Genomic DNA, 20,424 nt, shown 5'->3' on the forward strand with positions numbered 1-20,424 from the left:
TGATGTAGTTGGCATTAGCATCAGTGGTGTATGTGTAGAAGAGATGCCATTTTGACACTTGGCTGTTTTGAAATACTGTAAGGTTAAATCATTCATCAATTTCTTCATTTTTTCAATAAGTATTACTGAGCACTTAACTCAGGCAATCATTTTCTTAGGTGCTTGAAAAATATCAGTAAATTAAACTAACAAAAATCTCTGGAGCTTACTTTATAAGTGTGAGGAGGAAATAGACAAACAAGCATAACAAACAAGCAATTTATTGTTTTCAACTGTGCAGTTTTAGGGCTTCTCTTCTGCATCTTCCTTTTCTCTTTTTTCAGCCTATAAATGGCATTCTTAGGAATTGCAAGACCCTGGTAGGTGAAAGGGATTTAGGACTTAAAAGAGGTCGTGGATTTCTGTATGCAGTAATTGTAACATAACTATGGAATTCTGGGTCTGTGGGACGATAGCCTGTATTTCATCCATCCCACCTTACCCTCAGTCTTATTATTGTTTTTATTAAGAGGTTGCTCAAGAACTGTTTTGATGGTTCCCTGTAGTCACTGAAGTTTCGATAATTGCCCTTCAAGATTTCATGTTTGTTATAATATGTTCTTAATTATTGTATCTTTATTTCAGAAATGACCATGGAGAAGTAGATGCCCAGATGCAAAGTGATGAAACAGCCAATTTGTCATAAAGTAAAATGCAGCTGTGGCTTTTCAACCAGATTAGTAAGTGTGGCCAACTTTTTTCTTTAACTTTATACTTATTTTACCTACTTTGAAAAACATTTACTAAAAAAAAAAATACAGTGAGATATTTTAAAAGTTTCAATTTGTATTTGTCTTATTGTTTTTTACTGTGAATTATAGTACAAATTTTAGCATATAGCTCTAGAAAATGATGTCGGTGTTTTACGTTTTTTTGTTTGTTTTTGTTGTTTTTTTTTTAATCCTCACCTGAGGTTATTCTTCCCATTGATCTTCCGAGAGAGTGGAAGAGAAAGGAAAGGACAGAGAGAAACATCCATGTGAGAGAAACCGATGTGTTTGCCTCCTGCACTAGGGCCAGGGCTGTAAAGGAACCTGCAACCAAGGTAGATGCTCTTTACCGGAATCAGACCCGGGACCCTTTGGTCCGCAGGCTGACGCTCTATCCACTGAGCCAAACCAGCTGGGGCTGTGCTGTACCTTTTAAGAACAATAAAGGTACTATTATACAATCATAGCCTTAGAAGAACTTTATGAAAAAGAGTCTCTATAATATCATTATCCAACATAACTACTCTTATAATTTTAGAATATTTGTTTTTCTCTACCAGTCTTTGTTCTACACATTTAAAAGAAAACAATTTTGATCATAGTGTTGTAGAATATGCTTCTTGTGTATTTTTTAAAATTAAATTGTTTCAGATGTTTCTCCCTGGGGGGAAAAATGCTTGCTTCAGTACAGGGTTTTTTATTGGGGATGACGAAAATGTTTTGGAACTAGTGGTAAAGGTTACAGAACTTTATGAATATAGTAAAAACCACTGTATTTTATACATTAAAAGGATGAATTTTACGACATGTAGATTAAACCCCAAAAGCACCCTTCAGAATATCAAATTTTGACTAAAGTAAACCCAGTTGAGTAATAATATTGTGGAATATGAAAATGTGCCATATTATGTACCTAGAAAAAAATCATTTGATAGGCAGTAGAATAAGTATTTTTTTTTAATGATAAGAAATACATTTTATAATAGACTAGAGGCCTGGTGCACAAATTTGTGCACAGGTGGGGTCCCTCAGCCTGGCTGGTGATAGGGGCCGGCCGGGAGGGTAAGGGGGTGCCGCGGGAGGTTGGCCGGCCCCACGAGGTTGGCTGTGAGAGTGCACTGACCACCAGGGGGCAGCTCCTGTGTTGAGTGTCTGCCCCCCGGTGGTCAGTGCATTGCCATAGCGACCAGTAGACTGGTCGTTTGGTCGTAACAGTCGCTTAGGCTTCTATATATGTAGACATTTTCATAAAAATAATAAAGTACTTTTATTGTTAGAGACTTACTGTCTCTTAAGCTTTGGTAATACCAAGCATCATAGTAGTCTGTATGTACTATGTTAGCATTTTGTAACTTTTCACTTTCAAGAGACTTTTCTGTTTTGAAACTAACATTTCAACTTTTCTACCTGAAATTTTTTTAGGAACAAAGTGTATCTATTTTCCTCAGAAGAGAATTCCACAAGGTAAGAAATTAATGTAGTCATAAACCAAATATAGTGAATACAGGCTTAATTGTTCTTGACATTTTTAAGAAAAGTGTTTTTATTGATTTCAGAGAGAGGAAGGGAGAGGGAGAGAGAAATAGAAACATTAGTGATGAGAGAGAATCCTGGATTGGCTGCTCCTACGGACCACCTACTGGGGATATAGCCTGCAACCCGAGCATGTGCCCTGACTAGAATCAAACCATGATCTCCTGGTTCATAGGTCAATGCTTAACCGCTGAACCACACCAGCTGGGCAGTTGTTCTTGATTTTAAAATTCTTTTCTAATCTTTATTTAACATCTTTTCTTGATTATTACAAGATTCTCACAGATTTATTAGCAAACTTTTACTACTTCAGTATTGGCTAACAAGACACAGGCTTGCCCTAACTGATTTAGCTCAGTGAATAGAGTGTCGGCCTGTGGACTGAAGGGTCCTCTCCCCTCTTCCCCTCTCCCCTTCTTCCCCTCTTCCCCTCTCCCCCTCTCCCCCTCTTCCCCTCTTCCCTTCTCCCTCTCTAAATCACAATGAAAAAAATAAATATCCTCAGGTGAGGATTACAAAAAAAAGTATAATGTGTTTTTTTTACCAGGTAGATAATAAAAGACTGAGTAATATCTAGTATTTTTAAAAAAATACTGAATGATCACCTTTACAATGGATTTTAAATCATCATTGATTTACATTATTATACTCCTGACTTTTGAAGGTTGAAATGTTCAAGTGAGTCAATAGTAAAATCTCCTTATTGGTGTGCTTACCAACTGTGCCGGGAAGTTAAAATCAATTTCTTGGCAGCCTTAAGTTACTTTGGTTAGAAATTTTTAGGAACTTTTTAGTATAGGTAGTGGTGATCACTGTAGATTAATTCAACCAGTTAACTTCAAATACTTATTTAGCTAATTATTCAGATCAATAACTTTCTTATTTATTCACTTTTTCCAGTATACTATGTCCTGAGGGGCACTTGCAGTCTCTCAAGCATATCTTTTCCACCTAGTTTTGAGACTGCCACTGGTTTAGTTAATCAGGGCAGTCTTTAGTCTGATAACTGAGAACAAAGGGTTAAAATAAAGGAACTAATGAGGAGGAAGGAGGGCAAATCACCAGTAGTTTTCATTTTCAAGTTTCTTGTGAAACTCTTTTCCCCTGTTTTTTTCCTTCTACTTCTGGGTGTTAAGGAAGGGGATCCTGAACCTGCGTGTAGCACTATCTGATCTTCCAGGGCACTGCTCAAAGATTGCAGGAGAAATCCAGATCTTTCTTTTCCTGGACCACAATGCTTAAAGCAAAAACAGAAACTTCAAAGGATCTAATCTTAGTGAACCTGATCTGTTACATCTTTGTCTCTGTTCTTTTGGCAAATGAAATTTAAGTCTTCCACATTAATGCAATGCATGATACAATGACATGAAATTTTTATCCTGACAACTAAAAACAAAGGAAATTGAATCAGAAACCTATGAACCAGAGCTCAATTATTCTTAATGTACAACTTTCTAATATATTGACTGACTTTATATGTCTATCATTAAGCATTTATTAAATTAATATAGATTTTGTCTACCACTGTTATATAGAAATGTATTTCATAAATATTTCCCATTTACAATGAAGGCCATAAATTTAGATATCTTTTAGTTTTGAACATGCCTGTGTACTTTCTGTAAAGATTAGATGTCTAATTTTGATGGATGGCAGATAAGAATCCCTTTGTGGGCATGGAATAAGTAGTTTGATCTCACATATTGCAGAATATGGTAATCCTTTGCTAATCCCCAAAATAATTTGGTAATCTCCAAATTATTTATCTGTAGTATAAAAACCAGGAATACATATTTTAAACCTGTATCTTTTATCCCAAGAGAATTAATTTGGTGCAGGCTCAGCTTTCATGGTATAAGCATAAGATTAAGATTGGTTTTGAGTAATCCAGTGCTATCCTAGGTCATTCTAGATCTAGAGCAGGGGTGGGCAAACTTTTTGACTCGAGGGCCACAATGGGTTCTTAAACTGGACCGGAGGGCCGGAACAAAAGCATGGATGGAGTATTTGTGTGAACTAATATAAATTCAAAGTAAACATCATTACATAAAAGGGTACGGTCTTTTTTTTTTTTTTAGTTTTATTCATTTCAAACGGGCCGTAGTTTGCCCACGGCTGGTCTAGATTATTCTAAGATGTAATAGCCATTTGGTTTTGAAACCTAGTTTAGATTTGAGCCTTTGGAAAGACTGTGAGATTTACATGTAGGTGGTAGGATAAATCCATTGACTCACAGTGTATTGAATAGATTGGAATTATAGGACTTGGAATTTTAGCAATGTTTTTGTTCAAGAATAACAAAAACTATGTTAAAATAGACAGGTCTTCTGACTCTGATTTCTTATTGCATATTAAGGCTTCAGATGTTACAGTTCAATTTAAGTAAATTTGAACTTTCAAAATTGTGATTGGCTTTATCATTTTATAAAATAATATAATTATTTTTCATGTTCTACTCTTCCTTATAATTCCATATGAGCTGCCTTTATTTTTAGCCACTTGCTTTAGATTAACCTCCCCCCCCCCCCAAACACCAAAACAACAAACAAACTCAGAATAGGTTGAAGCTTGACACAACTTGCTGCCACATAACAAAAGTGCTGATCAAGTTGAATCAACCCCTGTAATGTGTATTGAAAGGAAAACCTCTTCTTTCTCCCCCAGTTTGAAGAACAAGCATTTTCCCTGCCAAGAAGGGCTGACTTTAAATGGACCAGCTGTCCATATTAGGAGCATAGGGTTGCTAAGGTGACCATGGCTGTTTGGAGAAGAATGCAGCTGCGAGGGCAAGTCCTTGATGTGTGAGCTGAGGGAAGGAATGTGGTGTGATTGTGCATCATTCCTCCTAATCACATGCTCCCAAAGTGCTGTGTGGGCAGCGTGTCGAAATTACAAGTCTGAGTGCTGGAATTTGTGTGGTTAAAATCATTTTGTTTTCATGTGAGCCTGAGGTTTACAGTTTAGATTGAAAATATCTACTTTGTATTTATGTGTGTATTTTTGGAGAAAGGGAGGGTGTTTTGGTGGTGGATAAAATGGGAATGAACCCCGGCTAGCGTGGCTCAGTGGATGAACGTCCACCTATGAACCAGGAGGTCACGGTTCGATTTCCGGTCAGGGCACATGCCCAGGTTGCAGGCTTAAAACCCAGTGCAGGGTGAGCAGGAGCCAGCCCATCAATGATTCTCATCATTGATGTTTCTATCTCTCTTCCTTCCTCTCTGAAATAAATTTAAAAAAAAAGAAAAGAAATGGGCATGAATTTATTTTGCTTGATTGACACTTTCATATTATTAAAAAATTATCTTGGGATAAATGTTTTTACCAACTCATCCCTTTGTCATATATACTGTATATAGTTAATAGTTTCACAAGTGAATAATGCATTTATTCCTTCTATTGCGCTTATTTCCTTTGAATTTCAGAATTATTTGAAAGTCCTAAGAATATGTTGTCTATTTAAAAAGAAAAAGTTCTTATTCTATCCAAAGGAAATCTTATCTTCCCTGAAGCATCCAAAGAGAGGTTCTGACTTTTGGTAACAAATATGATTCAAGGAGCAATGGGATGGGTCAAACCAATACCCCACTTACTTGAAGCACTATTAAGATTTTACCATTGCTAATATTTAAAATGAGATATAGGCATAGACATTGATATAGGCACTTACTAAACCATGAGCTTTTTTGTTTTTTTAAATTCTTGTTAACAAATCCCTACAATAACATGCTGATCTTTAACGAGGCCATAAAAGTATAATACATTTAGGATGTGAAGTAGATGGATCATTGGAGGCTCTGTATTATATTAGCATCACATTATTTTTTTCTTAATCAGATAGTCTCCTTGATTTGACATGGTTGGTGTTTGATTAATTTGAAATGAGATATAGGCACAGCATTGTGGAGGGAAATTAAAAGATTAAAATAATTCCATCTTTGAGTTCAGTTGGTTATTTGGCATTTCTCAGGTATACCTTTTTTTAAATTTATTTTTTATTTTATTTGTTTCATCACCATTTATCCTCTATATGCCCTTGATAATTGTATTCTGAATTGTTAGTATGGAATATCTGCATAATTCAATGAACCAGTATTTACCAAATAACCAATGTATGATGATATACAATCACGTGGGTAAAGATGCAAAGTACAAGATAAACCAGTAGATTTTAATGTAGTAGAGCAGTGGTTCTCAACCTTCCTAATGTCGCGACCCTTTAATACAGTTCCTCAAGTTGTGGTGACTTCCAACCATAAAATTATTTTCGTTATTACTTCATAACTGTAATTTTGCTACTGCTATGAATCGTAATGTAAATATCTGATATGCAGGATGTATTTAGGCGACCCCTGTGAAAGGGTCGTTTGACCCCCAAAGGGGTCGCGATCCACAGGTTGAGAACCGCTGTAGTAGAGTATGAAAGTTTATTGATACGGTTTTAGAATCCAAATTTAACTAACTTTCAAGAAACTACCATTTGTTGAGTTTAGTTATAGTATCAAGAATATCAAGTTATTTGAAATAGGTTATTTCAATATTCTCTTTTGCAACTATATATCTTCATATGCTTATATACTTTAACTGAAAAAGTATATCACAGAATGTCGTAGGAACCCCCTTTCATAAAGCAAGACATTGAGGATATTAGCAAAAATATAAAATGCTGTCACTTTTCACTGAATATTTTGGAAAATAGGTTTTTTTAAACAGTTACTTTTTAAAAATAAATATATTATGTATGTGTGAAAGGCTTATTGTTTAAAATAAACTATAAATATTTAAAACATTTTGCAGATTTAACTTCTAATTTGGTAAATATGAATAGATAGAACCCAGGTAAACAAAAGCTCTTTATAAAGTTCTTAAATAATTTTTAGAAGTGAAATGGGGTCCTCAGACATTATCAAGGCTTCTGGGGATATGATGTAATGAAAATGGCACTTATCTCTGTGGCCTTCCTCTCCAAAACTCATAACCTACTCATGAAGAAAACATTAGACAAATTCCAATAAAGGGTCTCAAAACCAGTATTTTCCCAAACTGCCAGTGGCATCAAAAAAATCAGATATTCTGTATAGCCAAGAGGAATCTAAGGAGATATGGTGATTAAATGTAATGTGATATCCTGGATAGGGTCCTGGAATGACAAAAAAACAGACATTGTGTAAAAACTAAGGAAATGTGAATAAGTGTGGACGTTAGTTAATAATAATGTATCTATATTGTTTTTTTAATTGTAACAAATTAAAAGATATGGAGTCTCGCCCTAGCCGGTTTGGCTCAGTGGATAGAGTGTTGGCCTGCGGGCTGAAGGGTCCTGGGTTCAATTCTGGTCAAGGGCATGTATTTCAGCTGCAGGCTCTCTGGCTCAGGCCCTGGTCAGGGCTCATGCAGGAAGCAACCTATCAATGTTTCTCTCACATCGATGTTTCTCTCTGTCTTTTCCTCTCTCTTACACCCTCTCTAAAATCAATGGGAAAATATCCTCCAGTAAGGATTAAAGCAAAAACAAACAAAAAAAGATATGGAGTCTCAAAATTTATTTTATTTTATTTTTTTAAAATGTTTTTATTGATTTTAGAGAGAAAGAAGGGAGAGGGGGAGAGTGACATGGATGTGAGAGAGAGAAATACCAGTCGGTCAGTTGCCTTCTGTATCCACTTGACCTGGGACTGAACCTGAAACTTGGGCACGTGCCATGACCAAGAATTGAACCAGCAACCCTTCGGTGCACAGGATGATGCTCAACCAACTGAACTACACAGGCCAGGGTTCTCAAGTATTTTTTTAAATCCAGAAATCATGTGCTTCACAACTTTTACCAGATTTTTGCTTGTATTTCATTCTTTAATACATACTACTCCTGGAGCAACCCAATTTTTAAAAATTTGGTAACAGAATAATTTGCTTGAGGGTATTGCATAACTGGTTCTTGCAAACAGGCTTAACATTTTTATGCTGCGTTTGCTGCCAGCTTAAGGCCTCCCCACAAGTAGAAAGTTGTTTTTATTATAATCTTAAGTTCTTTAATATCATTTGAAATTTTTAGTCTTCAGACCAACCAAAATTTTTTGTAAAAAATATTGACTATACCTTTGGAAGTATAATTTGTTAACCTAAAAGTCCTTTCTTATTCTTTGGTATAATCTTAACATATTTTTTAATAATTTAAAGAGAGATAATTGTTTCAAATAAGTAATTTGTTTTTCAGAGTAATTTTGCCTTAGGCACTTGAATGATGGTTTGGTTTTCTTTTTATTACTCAAGCATTACTGAGGCCATATACAGTGTGGGGGGAAAAGTAGGTTTACAGTTGTGAATATGCGAAACATGGCTTATTATTGTATTATTATCTATTACTTATTGTATTATTTTCCATACGAATAATTGTAAACCTACTTTTGTCACACTCTTCATTAGGAAAATGGCATTTATTGCCTCCAACCCAGGTATTTTCTTGGGTTGGGGTAGAGTATGTTCTTGATATTTTTCCTTACTAAACAACAGACACACTTATTTTTGACTAAATAAACATTAATTCGTAGCATTTTAATTAAAAAGTAAAAATGCTAACAAAGTCAATCTTAACAGTGTTAGCATCATCAACAGGAATTTAAAGCCTTACTTTGTTAGCTTTACCTTTATTTATAGATGAAAGAAGAAAAAGATGACCTCTTTTATTCTTGTATTCTTAAACAAATTTCTGAGTGTTTAGGGTACAGAAAGAAAGCATTTGGAGAAACAAATGTTGTAATAGTTAAACAATTATTTTAGTAGCCTGTGATGTTTCACACTTGTGCTTTTCACTTACATATTCCTCTTTTAGCTGAAATAACTATCAAAGAAATACCAAATAATTAAACCAAAGATGTTGGTGTTGGAATTGTATATGGCAGGTGATTCAAGCGTTATTCAAAGAAAATAATAGTGCCATAGCCGGTTTGGCTCAGTGGATGGAGCGTCAGCCTGCGGACCGAAAGGTCCCAGGTTCGATTCCGGTCAAGGGCATGTATCTTGGTTGCAGGCACATCCCCAGTGGGGGGTGTGCAGGAGGCAGCTGATCGATGTTTCTCTCTCATCGATGTTTCTAACTCTCTATCCCTCTCCCTTTCTCTCTGTAAAAAATCAATAAAATATATTTTAAAAAATACTAGTTAATATTAGGTACCTTTTAAGGTTAAAAATGAAAAGAACTTAGGGAAAGAGTTTTGATCAGAAATCCAAATAAATTGTAGTCTCAGCCTTAGAGTTACTCACCTTTAACTTGAAGGAGTGACCTAGCTTGGATGAAGTGATACAGGTTGGAAAATGACTTTTAGGCAGTTGACTTGCCCAGATAGAATCTTTAGACATTTCATCTGCTATAATAATTACAGTCCAAATGACAGTCTTTGAATCTGTAGTATGAAAAGGAGGACATCTGGTGGCAGCTAAGTCTTGTGAATGTACTTGCTCACTTTGACAGTCAAATTGCTTAGAAGCATTGTGTCTAAGAGAAATGTGTGATACAACATGCTGAATGTCAAAGCATTTTGCATGACATAGCTGTCAGTGTATAGGCCAGGGGTGGGCAACCCCTGGCACGCGTGCCAAACATGGCATGCCAGTAACTTTTGCTGGCACGCGAAACCTTCTCTTAAAATCTTCCATTTACATTTTTTTCTTAATATCGACTTTTTTATTTTTCAGATAAATTCAGTGTAGGTGCATCTTAGATAAATAAATAATTTTACATAACAAGTTATCTTAAAGACTATAGACATAGATTGACGAGAGAGGGGAAGAGCAATTTCTATACCTCTGCCTTAACTCTCCCTGCCTTCCTAGATCTGACCAGTGTTTTGGTTTCATCCACATATGATTGTGAATCTTTGTTCTCAGTGATGAATTTTGTTAAGTCTCATAATAGGAGTAGCCTGACAGATGAAAGTCGTAGCTTGTGCATATCTCTGAAGGTCACAAAATATAAACCTGATGTAAAATCTCTGTCATCAGTGATGCAGCAGCAAAAGTCCCACTGATAATATCAAATGGAGTCATAAAGTTTTCTGTCGGACTATAAGTGTACATGTATACATTAAAAAATGAATGTATTTTTCATAATCATCTACTGTGTTTTTATCGCTCGAATGAATTTTATTGTTTCTTCAAGGTTCTTCACATACGTACACATTAAGAGATATCAAGTAGGCGTAACATGTTCTCAAAAAATTAGGGTTGGCACGCAGAAGAATTTTGAGTCAGAGATTTTGCTGGTTTTGGCACGCACTCACAAAAAGATTGCCCACCCCTGGTATAGGCAAATCTAAGAGACAGTTTTGAGCTCTATTTAAAAAAGTAATCTATAAATGACTTTGAAGTAATATGTTTAATTGTGAAAATGTAAAATTATTTGGTTGTAGTTTTATTGATATGTTTTCTTGTTGTAGAAGTTTAGGGACAAGATTTATCCCTAATAAGTAAGCTGCCACCCTAGCCAGTTTGGCTCAGTGGATAGAACGTTGGTCTGTGGATCGAAGGGTCCCAGGTTTGATTCTGGTCAAGGGCATGTACTCAGTTGCAGGCTTCTCCCAGGCCTGGGGCCTGGCCTGGGTCAGAGCTTGTACAGGAGGCAACCAATTGATGTGTTTCTCTTACATTGATGTTTCTCTCTGTCTTTCCCTCTCTCTTCCACAATCCCTAAAAATCAATGGGAAAATGTCCTCAGGTGAGGATTAACAACAACAACAAAAGGTATGCTGCTGTTTTGAAACATTATCTAATACTAGGGTATTCATTTAACTAAAATTTAATTTAATATGATCAGCATGGCAGGCACTGTGGATATAGCAATGAAGAAAAAGTCTTTGCCTCAATGGAGGCATTTTGTGGGGGCTATGGGATAGAGAGAGGGACTCAAAAAATAAAGAAGTCAATATAGCTCTAGCTGGTTTGGCTCAGTGGATAGAGCGTTGTACAGCAGACTGAAGGGTTGCGGGTTCGATTCCAGACAAGGACACATATCTTGGTTGGAGGCTTGATCCCCTGCCCTAGTTGGGGCACATGTGGGAGGCAATCAATTGATGTGTCTCTCACATTGATGTTTCTCTCTTTCTGTCTCTCCTCCTCCCTTCTACCCTCTCTGAAAATCAATGGAAAAATATCCCTGGGTGAGGATTAACAGCAACAACAGAAAGTCAATATATAGTATGTCAGTTGGTAGTAAGTCATTTGGAGAATAATATAGCAGTGTAAGCAGAAAAGGGAGTACCATTATAGGATAGGAGTCTGCCTACTAGTATTTTTTTATAGGGTGCTCAGAAAAGTCCTCTAATAAATTGATTTGTGAGCAAAGATCTGAAGCAGGTGAGGGTGGGAGCTCTGTGGATATCTGGCAGAATAGTGTTCCAGATAGAACCACAGTTGGCAAAGGATCTTGAGGTAGGATCATGCCTAGTGTATTCAGAAACAGCAGTGTGGCTGGAATCGAGTGTGGAGGGGGAGAGCACATGAACCAGTAGTTGAACCAGAAGAACAGGAAATGCTACCAAAATATTTAGGACCTTGTAGGCCAGGCCATTAATAAGTGTTTACTTTTTACTTTCAGGGAACAGGGGAGCCATGCAAGATTTTGTCAATTGTAAATGACTTTGAAGTGGGCAGAAAATAATGAATGGGGGTTCTGTCTTGTTCATCCATTGGATTTATCTCTGTCTCATTTTCTTTGAGTTATTTTATAGTTTTGTAATTTGTAGAAACTTAAAAATGCACATGATTCTTATCCATAGAGATGCAAATGAGTTGTGTCCAGTGGAATGCAATTGATTATTACCCTGTGCATAAGAACTGCTTTACATCTACTTGTAAATTTATTTCAGAATTCCTCATTCCTCATTCCTATACAAATTCCTCTTTGTATAGGCCAGTGATGGCGAACCTATGACACGTGTGTCAGAGGTGACACGCGAACTCATTTTTTTGGTTGATTTTTCTTTGTTAAATGGCATTTAAATATATAAAATAAATATCAAAAATATAAATCTTTGTTTTACTATGGTTGCAAATATTAAAAAATTTCTATATGTGACACGGCACCAGAGTTAAGTTAGGGTTTTTCAAAATGCTGACACGCCGAGCTCAAAAGGTTCTCCATCACTGGTATAGGCCCTATAGAGTGTATGCTATAGGGCAGCGGTTCTCAACCTGTGGGTCGCGACCCCTTTGGCGGTCGAACGACCCTTTCACAGGGGTCGCCTAAGACCATCTGCATATCAGATATTTACATTACGATTCATAACAGTAGCAACATTACAGTTATGAAGTAGCAACGAAAATAATTTTATGGTTGGGTCACAACATGAGGAACTGTATTTAAAGGGCCAGAAGGTTGAGAACCACTGCTATAAGTTGTTCCCAAAAAATGTATACACACTTTACCAGCTGATAGCTCAATTGATGTTTCTTTCTTTTCAGATTTAACCCGTTGGAATTAATAATTATTCAAAGTGTATATATATATATATATTTTGGGACACCCTGTATACGAGTGTCTCTTAGAACTCTCCTTTGAACCAGTTATAACATCTTAATGGTTCCTTTCTTAGTTAATGAGTTAAATAATATCTTTGACATATGTTCATTTTACCACATTTGTATCAGTCATGATTTTTAACCATTAAAAAATGTATCCAATCAAGTAACACTTTTTGTTGTTCTTGTTAATCCTCACCTGAGGATATATTTCCATTGATTTTTAGAGAGCTTGGAAGGGAGGGGGAGAGATACAGACAGAGAAACATCGATGTTACAGAGACACATCAACTGGTTGTCTCCAGCACGTACCCCTACCAGGGCTGGGATCGAGCCTGCAACTGAAGTACATGCCCTTGAATGGAATCGAACCTTGGACCCTTCAGTCTGTGGGCTGGCGCTCTAGCCACTGAGCCAAACTGGCTAGGGTAATAACATTTTTTACCAGAAGTACTCTGGCTGCTCTGTTGGAGGACAAGAACAGAGGCAGCAGAAGCCTTCAATCAATTAGAAGGCTGTTGCAAAAATTCAGACTAGAAATGATGGTAGCTTGAACCTGAGAAGAATGGTGGTGATGCTAAACAGCTAGCTATTGAACTGGGATATATTTTGAAGATAGATCTGAAAGGATTTATAGATTAGATATGGGATGTGAGAATGAGTTGTTAAGGATGATTGCAAGATTTTTGGGTATTAATCTTAGTAAAATTTACAAATAACTTCCTTTTTTATCCTTTTTTATGTTGATAATTTTTATTTTTCATTCTTAAGAATTTAGTTTGACAAGAAATGTAAAAGCTGATGATCATGGCTCTTTTCTCATGCTATTTTCTATAGTGGTTATAGTACAACTAGAGGCTTGGTGCATGAAATTCATGCATTGGGGAGGGTGTCCCTCAGCCCAGCCTGCATCCTCTCTAATCTGGGACACCTCGGGGGATGTTCGACTCCTCAGGGAAGCCGTGGAGAGCAGCAATGGGGACCCGCCCCCCCCCACCCCCCCACCCCAGCGGGGCTGAGGGAACTCTGGTGGCAGGTGTGCGGAGCGACCGGCCCCACTCCCTGGTGCAGCCGTGGAAACCCTGGCGGCAGGCGCTTGGAGCAGCTGCCAGGCCTCCTGCCCCTCTCCCCCCCTCCCCCCGTGGGGCTGAGGGAACTCCGGTGGCAGGTGTGCAGAGTGGCCACCAGGCCTTCTGCCCCCCCCCCCCCGTCCCCCCGTGGGACTGCAGGAACTGTGGCAGCAGGCGCGTGAAGCAGCCGGCCGCCGCCCCTGCTGTGTGCGCTGCCATCTTGTGATGGTGTTATGGCATGAGGGTTAATTTGCATATTACTTCTTTATTATAGGGTATATGTAATTACTGAATTGAAGACATCAGTAACAACTTTGAGTCAGGTTTTGGTAGGAAACAGAACACTGACAGTGTTAATAGAAAAGAATTTAATGAAGGGATTATTTGCATAGTTTAGGCAGGTTAAAGGAAACCAGCAAGCAAAAATGATGACCAGGCTAGCTAGTAACAGCAGAAGCTGTTACCACCTCTGTCTAAAAGGAACAGGGGAAGGGAGTGATCACCTGAACCAGCAAGAGCTGTAGGTATAGGAGAGGGCTGCCTGACAGGAGCCATCAGTAGAGAAGCTTCAGTAAGGAATGGAGCCATAGCTAACCTGGTCTGCTGGTGCCCCATGCAGGTCAGGCCCCCAGGGCCCAGAGCAGGTGGCTCTGGAGGACAGATGGAAAATATCCCACATTGCAAAAATATTTTTATAAACTCTGCCATACAACCAATATAAAAACAAATAAACAAAACCAAGTAAACAAATAAACATAAAAATAAACAAGCAAACCAACAGACCGATGTGCCTGAACTTTAAAATGAAGAAAAGAAAGAACATAATTTTTTAGTTGTAAAAAGTTATAAAAACTCAGTAGGGTAGGTTTTAATGACATGGACAGAAGTATTACACTATTATCAATCATAAAAGTTTTTACATCATGTTAAATATTTTACTTTGGACTCACAAGGTTATAAAAATCCCTTTATCTTTTTTATGTGTTTTACTTAGAATTAATTTAATTTTAAAACTTTATAAAACCATTACTTTATAATTCTAAATATTTAAAAGGTTTTTTGTTGTTGTGCCTTTCCCTTCTTTTTAATGCAAAGTATTTCAGATTTAGTTTGGTCCTTGAAATTTACTTAAATTGAAAGAAAGCTCAAGTCATCTCATCCAGTTTCTTAACTAGTAGTGGAATCTATGGAACATTGCTAGTGATTGGAAACTCAACATTTCAAGGAATTCAATTCTTTATTAGATGGAAGATTTTTTTATTCTTGTAGACTTTCTATGGTTTGGTCCAACTTCTGTTCCAGGAGCAAGTCAGGTTATTCCTTAAACAGAGAAATTCGAAGACAGCTGACTATTCTTCCCTACTCTTCTTTTTTTAAATATATTTTTATTGATTTCAGAGAGGAAGGGAGAGGGAAAGAGAGATATAAACATTAATGATGAGAGAGAATCATTGATCGGCTGCCTCCTGCACGCCCCTTACTGGGGATCAAGCCCGCAACCCAGGCATGTGCCCTTTACTGGAATTGAACCGAGGACCCTTCAGTCTGCAGGCCGACTCTCAATCCACCGAGCCAAACTGGCTAGGGCTGCCCTACTCTTCTTTACTGCTAAATATTTTTTTCTCCAAACTAACTTTCTGTTGTTTTTGCAATCTTACCTTACTGATTAGACCAGGGGTGGGCAAACTTTTTGACTCGAGGGCCACAATGGGTTCTTAAACTGGACCGGAGGGCCGGAACAAAAGCATGGATGGAGTGTTTGTGTGAACTAATATAAATTCAAAGTAAACATCATTACATAAAAGGGTACGGTCTTTTTTTTTTTTTTTTTTTTTAGTTTTATTCATTTCAAACAGGCCGGATGCGGCCCGCGGGCCGTAGTTTGCCCACAGCTGGATTAGACCATTCTTACCCGATTTCATTTTGAATCACTCTCTTCCCTAGGCTTCTATGATACCACACTTATGGAGATTTGTTTTCTGCTTCTTGGACAGTGCCTGTTCAATTTCCTTTGGGGGCTTCTCTTTCTCTGCAGTTCCCTTAATTGTTGGTGTTTAGCTGGTGTGGCTCAGTGGCTGAGCATTGACCTATGAACCAGGAGGTCACAGTTTGATTCCCGGTCAGGGCACATGCCTTGGTTGCGGGCTCCATCCCCAATAGGAGGCGTGCAGGAGGCTGCCCATCAATGATTCTCTCTCATCAATGATATTTTCTATCTCTCTCTCCCTTCCTCTCTGAAATCAATTTAAAAAAATATAAAAAAATCAGCCTCAAAATCAATTGTATCTCAGCTTTGATGAAAAACAGTATATATATCTCCATTAGTATTCAAAATAACAGCAACAATAACTTTAGTGGCCTCCATACATGAGGATTACTGTTTTGGTAAGACTGTTTTCTTAAACATGTCCAAGAACTAGAAAGTAAGCAAAAAAGGCTTCTGGTGCTTGAAAAAGTTGTTGTTACGAATCTCATAAAGTAAAGATTATATACTTTAGCATACAGTATTCTTTTGTCTCTGAGTATAGGGCTTTATTGTTTTGCATGTAGTTTAAAAAAAAACTTTTTTAATTGATTGACTGCCTCCTGCATGCCCCCTACTGGGTATCAAGCCTGCAACCCAGGCATGTATCCTGACCGGGAATTGAACCAGGACCTCCTGGTTCATAAGTTGACGCTCAACTACTGAGCCACACTGGCTGAACTTGCATCTAGTTTTAATAGGCTTGGATGTCTGATGATAGAGTCCTTAAGGATTCAAAAGCGTAAACTAAAAATAAAAGCAAACACAACAAAAACACAAATACATGTTTATTAAGTGACAGTTCTAGGACCTGCTGTATATACTGTCAGCTAAGAGTGAGGGTGACCAACAAAGTAGAATTAAAAACTATTTAAAAAAACAACAACATAAAACCCAGAACTAGGCAGACAGCCTGACAACACATATGTCACTGATTACAGCTTGGAAAAATTCTTTATCAGAATGCAGGCTGTCTAATTCCATTGGCACTTTTTTTAAAGGACAAAATGTATTTTATTTTCTCATTTTGACTGGGGAACACTTGATGATTATTTATCCCCTCTTGTGGCTTCATGGAGTTGCCTAGAACATATTTTGTCCTGAAAATATTGGGGGGAATAACTTTTGATACTCACCCGTCAAGCATCTGAAATAGGATTTGATTCTGTAATCCCAGTGTTGTCTAGAGTAGACCATGATCTTTCTACCCTTGCTGCTCAATGACACTAGAGTGCCATTTTTAGGCCTTAGGGCTAAGGGCTGGATAGAGGTGCTTAGGAAGGTGTTGGAGGGGAAAGACATCGCAGAGGAGAAAAGCTTAGAGGACAGACTGTGGTACTATAGAGTGTTTCTAGAAGCTCTCAGTGGGCAGCTGTACACCAGATGGCCAACTGCGTTATTTTTGTTTGGAATCAACCCAGGCTATGTATATTCATAAATTCTTAGTATTAGGGGGCCTTTCGGGACATTCCCCTGAGACATGTGGATTCTGAGAATAACTTTGCTGGCTGCGAGCACCTTTAGCCTAAGAGTGGATGTTAAGTTCTGTGCGTTGGCAGGTTTCCAGCATTTACTAATTAGGTTTGCCTACTTAAATTCTCCTGGCAGTTTCACTTGGCCACACTCTGCCCTAACCTGTTTAGTATATAGTCTGTCTTTGGCCTCTGCTTAGACATTTATAGCATTTCTTTCTAAAGAAGCCTTTAATAAATATTGATTTGTATATTCTTTAGCTAATAACTTATTATTGATTATAGAAGCAATTCACACTATAGAAAATGTCTTACCACCACACGAACCAGCATTAACATTTTAGTATGGTTTAGTCTAGTCCCCCCACCCCCCTGGGTTCATGTATTTTTGTAGGGGTAGAAGAGAGATAGATAAGTGCGAAGGCTATTTTTTAAAACTAAGAAAGAATCCTTTCAAATTTGCTACTGGTCACTAAGAGCAATTTTTATTTTAGTTTATTTAAAATGTTTTTTTAAAATTCTCATCCCATAGGATAATTTTTCTATTGATATTTTGGGAAAGTAGGAGAGAGGGAGGGAGGGGGGGGGAGAAAGAAAAACAGGGATGTGAGAGAGCCACATTGATTGGTTGCCTCCCACACATGCCCTGACTGGGGCCGGAGATTGAACCTGCAACCCAGGTATGTGTCCTTGACTGGGAATTGAACCGAGATCCTTAGGTGCACGGGTTGATGCTCTAACCACTGAGAACACCAGCCAGGGCAAGAGTAATTTTTTAAAATAAACTTTATTTTCTGAACAATTTTAGAATCATAAAAAAATTAGGAAGCTAGTACAGAGGTTTTCATATACCCTTTACTCAGCTTTCCCTAATGTTAATCATACACAACTATGGTACATTTGTCAAAACTAAGTATTTACACTGGTATCATATTATTAACTAAACTATATGCTTTATTTGGATTTCGCCAGTTTTTCTACTAATGTTTTTTTTTTCTGTTCCAGGATACAATTCAGGATACCATATTGCATTTTAAAATAACAGTTTTGTCCTTTTTTGTTTGTTTGTTTGTTTAACTTTATACTACGAACATTTTTTGCAATTAAATATTATTTAAATAATGTTTATTAATGGCCTTATAAATGTACATCAAATGGATAGATGTATTCTGTTGTAAATATTTCTAGTTAACTTTTTTTGTGGCATTTTGTGAGAGTGGGAAGTATTAGAAAACATACCCATACATCAAACCATTTTTATTAGTGGTGTATTTGAATCAGGTGAGTTTGCTAGATTGTAAGAATTTTTAATGCATTGCTCTAAAAGAAAATAAATAATCAGTTTATTTTCCTTTGAGAATATGTTTAAGAGCATTTCAATTGAGTTAAATGCAGAAACTGATCAGTTATTCATGAAGTAATTTGTTTTGAGGGTTGGATTTGCTTGGCATTTGGCTTAATTTATTTTGTGCAGGTTGTGTGTGTGTGTGTGTACATTTTATACACACACACAGTTAATATTTAGGCTTTTAATATGAGTCTAGTTAACAAGATGATAGTCACCTGAGTTTGGAAATACAGATTTATGGTATATTCTACTTTTGCACTTGTATATTTAGTTTTTAAAATTACCCTTTTTTTATTTTTTTATTACCTTTAATTGTTTATTTAGTTCTAGGTTAAGTATATATATTATAAAAGGCCTGTGGCCGTAACGCCGTAACGACCAACAATTGGACAGGGAATCGGGTGGGTGGTGGCGGTGGCTGGAGTGAAGCAGCCCGGATCACCAGGAGATGCATGGAGCACCTCTCAGTCCCTCCTCCACCAGCTCCAATTGCAGCAAGGCTGGTGGCGGGTGGGTGGGTGGGCATAGCGAGGCAGGTGCAGGTGGGCGGGGCTGCGTGATTTCTCGCACTGGGCTTCTAGTATTATATAAAAAGTGAAGATGTCTAGATATTTTCTTGCATGCCTTGTATTTAGTTGATTGTTATAGCTTGATTGATATTGACTAAGTTTTATATTTGTTTAACATGAAGTAAGGTCAGAGGGATGCTCAGTTTACTAAAACCTCATAAGTTAAACATTTTTTATGCTAGATTCAGTCCTTGATAGTGGACTAGTGTCTAATAATAAATTTATAAACTAGAGATTTATTATGAGGGTTAAGCAGTCATTTATGAATTTGACACAATTATATGTTATTAATATATAGAAATAATAACAGTTTAAGAACACAAATATGGGCTTCTGATATGCAATAATTATAGAAAATTGAATGCACTATCTTTTTTTTTTTTTTAATCACCTGAGGATACTTTTTCCCATTGATTTTTAGAGGGAGTGGAAGGAAGGGAGTGAGGACACACACAGACAGAGGGGGCGGGGACATTGACGTGAAAGAGACACATTGATTGGTTGCCTCCTGCATGCACCCTGCTGTGATTGAACCTGCAACCCAGGTATGTGCCCTTGACCCAGGAATTGACCCTTTGGTGCTCGGGCTGAGACTCTAACCACTTAAGCGACACTGGCCAGGGCTGAATGCACTATCTTTATAAGATCAAATATATTCATTACAGTTTTCAGAATTAATGATAACTACTTTTTGGAGAATGCTTGTATTCTCTTCTGCTGTCTTACAGTCACTTGTATTTTTATGGTGCAGTCTGTGAAGTTGTGTGAGGAGAGCTCCATGATCTGAAATACAGAATGTTTATAACTTTTATGTTGCTGGAGGACAATATTTGATTTCCTTGTACATATTTTTATATTGCAATGTAAAGTACTAAACTAAGAGTTTCTTTGAGAGTCCCCAAGACTGATGATATTTTTTCCTGTGATTGAAGGTGCTGGGAGTTTTGCCATCTAGTACTGATTACATTATTGAATTAGCTAAGGTGTAGTGACTCGTCTGCTGGGTTTGCACATCTGTAGGCGCATTTTTATATCTTAGGACAGAGATTATGGGCACTCTGACTTAATTGTGTAAATTTCATCACTAGTATTTCTGGGTATAAGTATTTTCCAAGGTTATAGATGACTCTAGGACTGAATTAAGGCAG

The 20,424-nt window shown here is 37.3% G+C and overlaps 1 protein-coding gene across 4 annotated transcripts in view; it reads left to right on the forward strand.

Annotated features, from left to right (window-relative positions):
• Positions 1–20,424, forward strand: part of FRS2 (fibroblast growth factor receptor substrate 2) — a 116,657-nt gene that overhangs the window by 54,934 nt on the left and 41,299 nt on the right. For all 4 annotated transcript variants that reach the window (XM_059683587.1, XM_059683584.1, XM_059683585.1 and 1 more), the window contains 2 exons: positions 625–719; positions 2,172–2,213. The gene's annotated coding sequence lies outside the window, so the exon portion shown is untranslated. The remainder of the gene's footprint in view (positions 1–624; positions 720–2,171; positions 2,214–20,424) is intronic.

Source organism: Myotis daubentonii, chromosome 2 (genome assembly GCF_963259705.1).
Source record: "Myotis daubentonii chromosome 2, mMyoDau2.1, whole genome shotgun sequence".
Taxonomy (NCBI): domain Eukaryota; kingdom Metazoa; phylum Chordata; class Mammalia; order Chiroptera; family Vespertilionidae; genus Myotis; species Myotis daubentonii.